Source organism: Phascolarctos cinereus, unplaced genomic scaffold, assembly GCF_003287225.1.
Source record: "Phascolarctos cinereus isolate Bilbo 61053 unplaced genomic scaffold, phaCin_HiC Scaffold_2;HRSCAF=192, whole genome shotgun sequence".
Taxonomy (NCBI): domain Eukaryota; kingdom Metazoa; phylum Chordata; class Mammalia; order Diprotodontia; family Phascolarctidae; genus Phascolarctos; species Phascolarctos cinereus.
The window spans coordinates 292,418,706-292,429,518 of NW_027555625.1; positions in this window are offsets into that span (position 1 = coordinate 292,418,706).

A 10,813-nucleotide genomic window follows, 5' to 3' on the forward strand; every position below is an offset into this window, starting at 1 on the left:
TTTCCCCTCCTACCATCTCCTCCTTGGCTTTTCTCAATGCAGACAAAACTGAAACCCCACGGGGGCTGCAGATAGTGAAATGAATCATATTGTCTGGGCTGGGAGCCCCTGTCATTGCAAGATCTCAAAGTGCCTAGGAGCAGGTGCTTTTTTGTGCCTTCCTAGCATCTTTTCAATGGCGATAAGTGGCGACTCCCATCAGATCCTTTCAGGTTTTGTGGAGAGGCAGGTAGAGAGACTGAGGGATGGATTGCTTGCAAGGCTCAGGGGCTCTATGATTAATTTAGAAAGAAATATTTTGTTTTGGGTGCCATATTTTTGAAAGGGAATTGAGGAGTGTGACTAGGGTGAGGAGAGGACTAGAGCCCATGCTGCATAAAGATTAGGACTAATAATAATAATAACAATAATGATAGCTAACGTATAGCACTTACTCTGTGCAGAAACTGTGCTAAGTGCTTTACAATTATTATCTCATTTGATCCTCACATCAACCCTGGAAAGCAGGTGCTATTTTTATCCCCATTTTACAGATGAGGAAGTTGAGGCAAACAGCAGTTACATGACTAGCCCAGGTCACCCAGCTATTGTCTGAGGCTCTATCTGCTGCACCACCTAGCTGGCTTTGAAACAAGTTAGCTAAAAGAAGGAAAGAGGTGGGGAGAGGGGGAGCAGCAATAATTGTTTTGAATATTTGAAAAGCTGACACGTAGGGGGTAGCTAGGTGGCGCAGTGGATAGAGCACTGGCCCTGGAGTCAGGAGGACCTGAGTTCAAATCCGGCCTCAGACACATAACACTTACTAGCTGTGTGACCCTGGGCAAGTCACTTAACCCCATTGCCTAGGCAAAAAAAAAAAAGCTGACATGTAGAGGAGAGATTGGATTTGCTTGCTTGGTCCCAGAGGGCAGAATTAAGACCAATTCATATTGGTCTAGAGAAACAAAGTCTTGACATAAGGGAAGACTTTTTAAAAAAAATATATTTGATTCATTTATTTTTAGTTTTCAACATTCACTTCCGTAAGATTTTGAGTTTTCAATATTCTTCCCCTCCTTCTCCTTCCCCCTCCCCAAGATGGAGTGCAATCTGATACAGGTTCTACTTATACATTCATATTAAACATATTTTCACATTAGTTATGTTATAAAGAAGAATTAGAACTAGTGGGAGGAACCATGAGAAAGAAGAAACAGAACAAAGCAATAAAAAAAAGGAGAGCAAATAGCATGTTTCCATCTGCAGTCAGACTCCATTGTTCTTCCTCTGGATGTGAATAGCATTTTTCATCATGAGTCCTTTGGAGTTGTCTTAGAAGAGCTAAGTCTAGCAAAGTTAGTCATCGCACAATGTAGCTGTTATCGTGTACAATGTTTTCCTGGTTCTGCTCATTTCACTCTGCATCAATTCATAGAAGTCTTTCCAGGTTTTTCTGAAGTCTACCTGCTTGTCATTTCTTAGAGCACAATAGTATTCCATTATATTCATATACTACAGCTTGTTCAGCCATTCCCCAATTGATGGACATCCCCTCAATTTCCAATTCTTTCCCACCACAAAAAGAGCTGTTATAAATATTTTTGTTACAAGTGGGTCCTTTTCCTGCTTTTATGGTCTTTTTGGGATACAGACCTAGAAGTGATATTGCTGGGGCAAAGGGTATGCATAGTTTTATAGCCCTTTGGGCATAGTTCCAAATTGCTCTCCAGAATGGCTGGATCAGTTCACAACTCCACCAACAATGCATTAGTGTTCCAATTTTCCCACATTTCCTGCAACATTTATCATTTTCTTGTTTTGTCATGTTAGCCAATCTGATAGGTGTGACGTGGTACCTCGGAGTTGTTTTGATTTGCATTCCTCTAATCAATAGTGATTTAGAGCATTTTTTTCACATGACTATAGCTAGCTTTAATTTCTTTCTCTGAAAATTGCTTGTTCATATCCTTTGACCACTTATTAATTGAGGAATGACTTCTATTCTCATAAATTCAACTCAGTTCTCTATATATTTTAGAAAAGAGGCCTTTATCAGAGACACTGGCTATAAAAATTGTTTCCCAGCTTTCTGCTTCCCTTCTAATCTTTATTGCATTGACTTTGTGCAAAAACTTTTCAATTTAATATAATCAAAATCATTCCTTTTGCATTTCATAATATTCTCTATCTCTTGTTTTGTCATAAATTCTTCTCTTCTCAATAGATCTGATGGGTAAACTATTCCTTACTGTCCTGATTTACTTATAGTATCAGCCTTTATATCTAAATCATGTACTCATTTTGACTTTATCTTGGTATAGGGTATAAGATGTTGGTCTATGCCTAGTTTCTGCAATACTATTTTCCAGTTTTCCCAGCAGTTTTTGTTAATTAGTGAATTCTTATCCCAGAAGCTGGAGTCTTTGGATTTATCAAATAGTAGATTATTATAGTCATTGACTATTGCGTCTTGCGTAGCTAACCTATTCCACTGATTCACCATTATTTCTTAGCCAGTGATGATTGCTGCTTTATAATACAATTTAAGATCTGGTACAGCTAGGCCACCTTCCCTTGCATTTCTTTTCATTAATTTGCTTGATATTCTGTAACTTTTGTTCCACAAGGGAAGACTTCTTGACACTTAGAGCTGTCCCCATGTAAAATGACATGCTTCAGAAGGTGGTGAGCTTCCTCACACTGGAGGTCTTCAAGCTGAGGGTAGACCACTTGCCAGGGATATTGGGATAGGGAATCCTCTTCAATTAGGATTTGGATCAGATGTGGCCTCTTTGGTTCCTTCTAGCTCTGATATTCTGACTCTATGACTTCATGGAGGGCTTTCCTGTCCCCTTCCCCAGAAGCCTGGGAGTGTGTATGTATTGTGCCAGATTGTCTTGGGGAATATCTAGTTTGCAGATATCAATCTTTTTTTTTTCCTCAGTTAGACTTTGAAGCTCAGATGGCAGCATATAAGACCGTCTCAGTGTTGAACCGGCTTTATGCTCTTGTGCCTCTCAGCTCCCTACCCTTGTTTCTGAACAAGTCCCTGGGGATGCTATTTTTGCCTCAACCCAAACCCTAATTTTGACCCTGGTTGGAGGTAAGTCCCATCCCAACCCATCCCGTCCCATCCTATCCTATTCCATTCTAATCAATCCAATAAGCATTTATTAAGGACCTAATATATCCATGCACCATGCTAGGTGTTGGGGATGCAAAGATACAAAAGAAATTGTCTCTGTCCTCAAAGAGGTTACATTGTTCTCAAAGGGACATAACATGTACTTGAGATATATATATATATATATTACATAATATATAAATATATAAAACAAATAATTATTTGAAGAGGGATAAAGCATTTATGTCTCAGGGGATCAGGAAAAGATTTCAGAAGGTGATACCTGAGTTGAACTTTGAGGGGAGCTAGCAACTCCATGGGGTGTTCATATTTTATCCTAAAAGCAATAGGAAGCACAAAAGATTCTTGAGCAGGTGAATGACAAGATCAGATCTGTGCTTTAGAAAGATTATTTGGGTAGCTATGTGGAGGCCATATAAAAGAAAGGAGGAATTGGAAGCCTGGTATTTGATTAGGAAACTATTGCAAATGCAAAGGACTTTTTAAAAAAATTAATTTAATTTAAAAAATTATCAAGCCTTTATGTTTTCTCCCCAAAATCCCAAAACTGAAACAAAGCACAAACCTTGTAACAAATGTACATAGTCAGGTAAAATGAATTCCTCTAATGGTCACGTCCAAAAATGTATGTGTCATTCTTCCTATTTAGACCATCAAGAGTGTTCTTTCCACCACACCATTCTCCGTTCTACATGCAATCATGCATGTCTAGGTGTCTCTCTTAGAGCATAGACCCTGAGAGGAGGTATTGAGTCTTTTATTTAGCATCGTCTACCTTTCACTGGGTAGTCACTCAAGAAACTTTTGTGGACAATTCGGCAAGAAATAGGGCAAGAAAAGGAGAAGAGTAAAAACCAAAGCCGAAACCAAAAAACAGCCCAAAGATATTGGCAGATAGATGGCTATAAATACTATAGAAAGGACCCTAAGGCAGAAAAATGTCTCGGAACATAAAGGCTAGTACTGGAGAATAGGAGCAAAGACGAACTTTGTGCTTAGGGTGATTTGGATCAGGTAGTATCACAACGGGCCCAGGAACCTCCCATATCCCCTGTTTAGGTGTCTGATCTTAACAGCTGACCCAAAGGGTATTTTTCTCTCTTTGGCTTCCTAACTTCAACCTTGTCTGAGAAATCTCTAAATATGCTCATGTTTCTACAAATATTGCTAATAGTGACTCCCAGCTCCCATATAAGCACTCAAAGTAACAAATGCATGTAAGGTCAAGGATGGCCCTGACTTCGCCCTAAGAGTAAATGCAGGTGGAACAAAGGACTAACAGGAGTCCATAAAGAGATACAGAAAAGGCACAAAGCATTCACAGTAGGTCACCTCAGAAAGATCTGAATTTTGGGTTGCTCATGGGGCAACTCTGACGTTTAGGAAGTGAGAAGCTCTGTGTTCCGGAGGAGTCATTGGAGGTTGGGAACTAGTCCAGGAAGCAAAAGAAAAGGGGGCCAAGGAGTACCGACCCGAGGTGGGGATGGGAGTGGGGCAGAGGGAGTGTGAGACTTTCTCTGGTCACCAACTTTCATTGCACAGGTCTGAAAGTGAATTGGGCTTTTTTAAAAATCCGAAGTTATAGAGACAGAGACAAAGAGACAGACAGATATAGACAGACCTGGGAAAAGGCAGAGTGCTCTGCTGTGACCTGCTCTGCTTTACCCTGATGTGCCCTGTCCTACTCTGCTCTCTCCTGTCCTTGCCCTTATCCTGCTAGTCCTGCCTTGTTTTTTCTGCCCTCTCCTGTCCTGCTTCATCCTGATGTGCCCTGCCTTGCACTGCCTTATCCTGTCTTGTCTGCCTTGCTCTCCCCTCTCTTCTCTCCCCTGTTCAGTCCTGCCCTGCCCTGCCCTGCCCTGCCTTGCCCTGCTCTGCTCTATCCTTCTCTGTCCTGTCCTGTCCTGTCCTGATGTGTGCTGTCTTGCCCTCCTCTCCTCTGTCCCGATTTATCTTGTCCTCCTGCCCAACCTTGCCCTGCCCTAGCCTACTCTGTCCCCTCTATCCAGCTATGCCTTTGCTCTGCCTAGTCCTCTCCCCTTCCCAATCCTGCCCAGCCCTGCCTTACCCTGCCCCACCTTGCCCTGCCCTACCTTATCCTAGCCTCCTTTCCCCTTCCCTGTCCTTTCCCCTCCTCCTCTCCCCTGCCCTGCTTTGCTTTGTGTAGGCAGTAAGCACATTGCAAAGCCTTCTTCACCGGAAACATTGGTCTTAGGGGAACAGGATGAAGTGCTGTCCACCCCCATTCCCCTACTCTTGCTCAACAGAGCCGGGAGAGGGAGGATCCGAGGTGGCAGTAAGGCCCAGACTCTCATGCTAATGAAGGCACCTTCTGGGGAGCTGATTCTAAGGACAGCAAGGAGCATAACTCCTGGTGGGTCCTGGGCATTGCCTAGGAAATGGAAGGCAGAGCACCAGCTAAGATCATCACAGAGACTTAGGTGTTGGGGTGGGGGAGGGCAGCTTCTTTCTTCTGCGCAGTTGTCCCCTCTCCTGTGTCATGTTAACTTCTGCTTCTCGCCTGTGCTCATATCAGTCTCTCGTCTGGATGTCTGCCCTCATCTCTGCCCATTCATTTTCTGTCCACTCTTCCAGAGTCCCACCTCCTCTAGCAAGCTTTCCCTGACCATACCAACTCATTGATTCCACCCCACTCCTTGCAACTCCCCTTGTTCCTAGCTTTTGAATCTCACTTTGATTTTCCCTTCTGGGATCAGATTCCATGATTGTCTCCTAGGGTCCAGCTGGACCCTGGTCCTTGGAAAATGAGGGCTCGCTCCCCTCCATCCCCTCACTCCCCACTCCCCAGTTTGATCCAGCAAGGTCCTAGCACACAGGGGCTAAGAAAGGCTTTGATTCAGAAACAGGCTCACTGCTGGCCCTCAGTAGCCAAGGAGCCTCGGGTGCTGGCACAGGGTAGAGATGAATGGAGGGTCAGGTGGGACATTGCAGGGAGTGAAGGTCTATAGCAGAAAACCCAGGGCTGGGGGCATTTTAAGGGCTTTTAGTACTTAATAGCTCTGTGGCCTAGGGCAGGTTATTTCCCCTTTCTAGACCTCGGTTTCCTTTTCTGTAAAATGGAGGTGTTGGACTGGATAACCTATAAAATGTCTTCTAACCTGCAAGGTCTAACACTAAAGAGCCAGGGAGAGGGGAGGAAGGCTGGGTAGGGCAGGGCAGGGCAGGGCAGGGCAGGGCAGGGCAGGGCAGGGTAGGGCAGGGCAAGACAGGTCTTCACACCTATGATGTTTCCAGGACACCCCCTCTTGCAGCAACCCTGATGCGGATGCCCTTCCCCATTGGCTGTAACCCCAGGAACAATTTCAGTGCCAGTATCTTTCCCCCAGTGTCCTGGAGCTGATGCAGATGGCCCAGGCGGTTTCCCAGCTAATCCTGCTCTTTTTGGCTAATTTGGACATGTCCGTTCTGTGCTGGCCCCTCCAGGGTCTGGCCAGGGCCCCCAGACTTGCATTCCCATGTCCTGGATTGTGCCTGACCTCTGGAAACGAGGACTCCTCATTCCTATCTGTTCACCTGTTATGACTCCACTTTGTAGAAAAATTCTCAAAAAAGAGCTTGAGGTTGAGATGAGGAGGCCAAGGTCTAGCCTCAGCCTCACCATTGACTTACCTTGTGACCTCGGACAAGTCTCTTTCCTTGTCTGAAGCTCTGTTTCCTCCTTTGTAAAAAGGAATTCATCTGTGCCCTGCCTTCCTCACAGAACAGGGGGACTCAGGGTCAGATGGGACCGAAGAAAAAAGAGCACTTGAATTTGGAGTCACAAGGCCCGAGTTCAAATCCTGCCCTTGTCATTTAGTACCTAAGTGATCTCAGGCAAGTTATTTAACTTCTCTGAGTCTCACTTTCCTCATCATAAAAGAACAATAACTATGTTTGCCTCAATTTCCTCATTTGTAAAATGAGCTGGAGAAGGAAATGGCAAACCACTCCAGTATCTCTGCCAAGAACATCCCACGTGGGGTCAAGAAGACTTGGCTGTAACTGAAACGACTGAACGTGGCCTTGGAAAGTATGCAGCCTGTCGCAGGAATTCTCCAGATGGCCAGTAGGTGGCACCTGAACCCTATGAGACTGAGAAGAGGCCCCAGATGCCTCTCCCCTGAGACCCTGCACTCCCATTTCCCAGCTTCTCTGCATTGCAGGGCAAGGTCTTGGTGCTTTTATTTCCATCCCCACATCCGATGCTCCTGCGTTCCTCCCCCAGACGTCTTCGGCTCCAGTGCCTCCAAATTCCTTATCCACAGCATCAGAGGAAGCTAGATTTAGAGCTGGAAGGGACCCAGAGGCCATCTAGGCCAACCTTCCCATTTTACAGATAAGGAAACTGAGGCCCAGAGGTAAAGTGACTTGTCCAAGGTCATCAAGGCAGCAGAAGCAGGGTTTGCACCTGGGTCCTCTGACTCCAAATCCAGAGTGTTTTTCACTGCACTCTCACACCTATGCCTGCCCTGGTCCTGGGTTACAGCTTCCCAGCCCCTGCCACCTTCAGTTCCAAGCTCCCAGAGATCTCTCTGGGGGATCCCTCGGTCTTGATCTTTAGCCTCTGAGTCCATCTGACCCCTCTCAGAAGCCCTGGGTCCCTCTATAGCCAATTTGTGCCCATGGTCCCCAACCCTCTTTCTCTCAGTCCTGGGCCTCTTTGGACTCTCCATCGCTTGTCCCTCAGGCTTCCAGCTCCATCCTAATGAGCTCATTTGGAGAACTCGGCTGGGGTCTGGCTTGTTAGCTACCTCTCCAAGTGTTCCTATGCAAATGTATGCAGAACAGGATGGAAATGAGGATTCTGGGTTTCTTGGAAAACCCTAGCAGTTTCAAGTCCCAGAACAGTGCAACCTATAGAGAACTTCAGCTAATCCTGGGCCCCACTGAGAGAGACACAGTGAATGATGTGTGGTCTGGCTCGGAGCCCTCTTGGGAAAGAGGGGAGGATACATGAAAACCTCTCCCCATCCCCACCCACCCAGTTCTTGGACCAAGAGGCATAAGGGTGCTGGAGGGTAGCACTTCCTAGGAGCTGACCCAGAGAGGATAAGGGGCATGGGGACCAATACCCTCAGGCCTGATAGGCTAGTCTTTGTCTTCTCCAGTCATCCCTGCCGTCAGACTAGCTGGCCCCTCTAGTTTTTACACACAGCATTTCTAGCTGCAGAACTGAGGATTTGTGGCTAGAGCATTAGACTTGGAGTCAGGAAGATCTGATTTTGAATCTTGCCTCAGAAACTTACTAGCTATGTGACTCTGGGCAAGTCACTTAACTTCAGCTTGCCTCAGTTTCCTCATCTGTAAAATGGGAATAATAATAGCACCTACCTACCTGGGTTGTTGTGAGGATCAAATAAGATATTGTGTGGAAGTACTTGGAAATCCTTAAAGTGCGTTATTATTATTGTTATTGTTATTTTCCCTGAGAAAAGGTTTCCTTAGGTTTGTCAAATCTCTATGATTCTCTACAGGCATCAGCTCCCAGTAGCTTCCCTTGACTTCTGAATCACATGTTAGCCAAGTTTCTTCTTGAAAAAGGACGTACGGACAGGGCCCCTGCCTAGGCCCATCTCAGTTTACCTGACAGGGGCTGGCCTCACCTCGTGCTGAGGCCAGGGTGGGGACCCCTACAAGTGACTGTGGGTGTGTGGAGGGTGGGGTGGGGTGCTTTGTCAGTGTCTGGCAGAATCTCCTGAGCTGGGATTTTCTATCAGTCAGAGAGGCATCACTGAGGGCCTATAGGGGCCAGAGAGAGTGACATGAGGGCCCACCGAGGCTGGGCCTGGGCCTCAGGCCAAGATGATGCATGTGGAGCCTGGAGTCTTGGCTGCTGCTCATCTGGTCCTAATTTATAATTCCAAGCTGGCCAGATCTTTGGGCTGTAACAAACAGCATCTTATATCCAACAAATCACTTTTAGTGCCCCTGACCTTGACCCTGAAAAGGCAAATCTGCATTGTCAGCCCCTCTATGTTTGCTTGATAGGGGTGCAGGCCTGGAGAGGCCTCTGGGAGGCCCACAAGAGCCAGAATTGGCTCTGTATGGCTTCATCTGTGTCTCTGCTTCTGTGTCTAAAAGGAGGCAAAGTTAGGGAACGCAGAAATGCAAATTAGTCACCTGATATCAGGTAGACCCCAAACCTGGGTTGTTTCAACCTCACTAGGGTGTGGGACAAAAGGACAGATTGGATGGATTGCAACTTGTCATGGTATAAAGACAAATGTGTTCTTCACATCTAGTTCCCCATCTCTTACCTCTAGGCTATTTCCCACTCCTGTAATACACTTCCTCCTTTCCTCTGCCTCTTAGAATTCCTAACTCTTTGTTCCAAATTCTGTTTTCAAGCCTCCTCTTAGGAGAAGCCTTTCTTGACCCTTCTAGTCATGTGCTCTCTCTTCTTCCTCCTTAAATTACCATGGACATACTTAGCTTGGTGTAGATGTAAATACTTATCTCTTGGTTGAATTAAGTGCTACAAGAATAGGGCTGTTTTTTGGCTTTCTCTTGGTATTGTCCCATTAGAATGTAAAGGCAGTGTTAGATCGGAATCAGGAAGATCTGAGTTTGAATCTTGCCTCAGAAGCTATGAAGTTCTGAGTAAGTCACTCAGTTTGCCTCAGTTTCCTCATCTGTAAAATGGAAATAATAAGACCAAGCTGGAGGGTAGCTCTTGCAAGGAGCTGACAGAGAGGGTAAGGGTACGAGGTCAACACCCTCAGGCCTGAGGGGATCCCACACCCACCACAGTCGAGCACCAGGGGTGGGGCACTTGTGGCTTTAAGGGCACAGTGGCCTTCTAGGTCCTGGAGTGGGGCCTTTTGACTGAGTCCAAGTTCTACAGAACAAATCCTTTTAGTACAGGGATTTGTTCTGTGAAGTTTAGATTCAGTCAAAGGGCCTCACTTGAGGACCTAGAGGGCCACCTGTGGCCTTAAAGCCACAAGTTCCCCACCCCCTAGCTCTAGTCTTTGTCTGTCTTCTCCAGTTGTCACTGCCATCAGACTAGCTGGTCCCTCTAGTTTTTACACACAGCATTTCTAGCTGCAGAACTGAGGATTTGTGGCTAGAGTATTAGACTTGGAGTCAGGAAGATCTGATTTTGAATCTTGCCTCAGAAACTTACTAGCTATGTGACTCTGGGCAAGTCACTTAACCTCAGCTTGCCTCAGTTTCCTTATCTGTAAAATGGGAATAATAATAGCACCTACCTAATTGGGTTTTGTGGGGATCAATGAGATATTGTGTGGAAGTACTTGGCAATCCTTAAAGTGCGTTATTATTATTGTTATTATTATTTTCTCCGAGAAAGAGTCTCCTTGGGTTTCTCAAATCTTTATGATTCTCCACAGGCATCAGCTCCCAGTAGCTTCCCTTGACTTCTGAATCGAACGTTAGCTAAGTTTCTTCTTGAGAAAGGACGTATGGACAGGGCCCCTGCCTAGACCCATCTCAGTGTACCTGACAGGGGCTGGCCTCACCTCATGTTGAGGCCAGAGTGGGGACCCCCTATAAGTGTCCGTGGGTGTATGGAGGGTGGGGTGGGGTGCTTTGGCAGAACCTCCTGAGCTGGTATTTTTTGCTCATATTCTATCAGTCACAGAGGCATCATTGAGGGCCCATAGGGCCCTCATAAATCATCAGTATTTCTATATATCACCAACTTAGCCCTGCAAAAAGATATTTTAT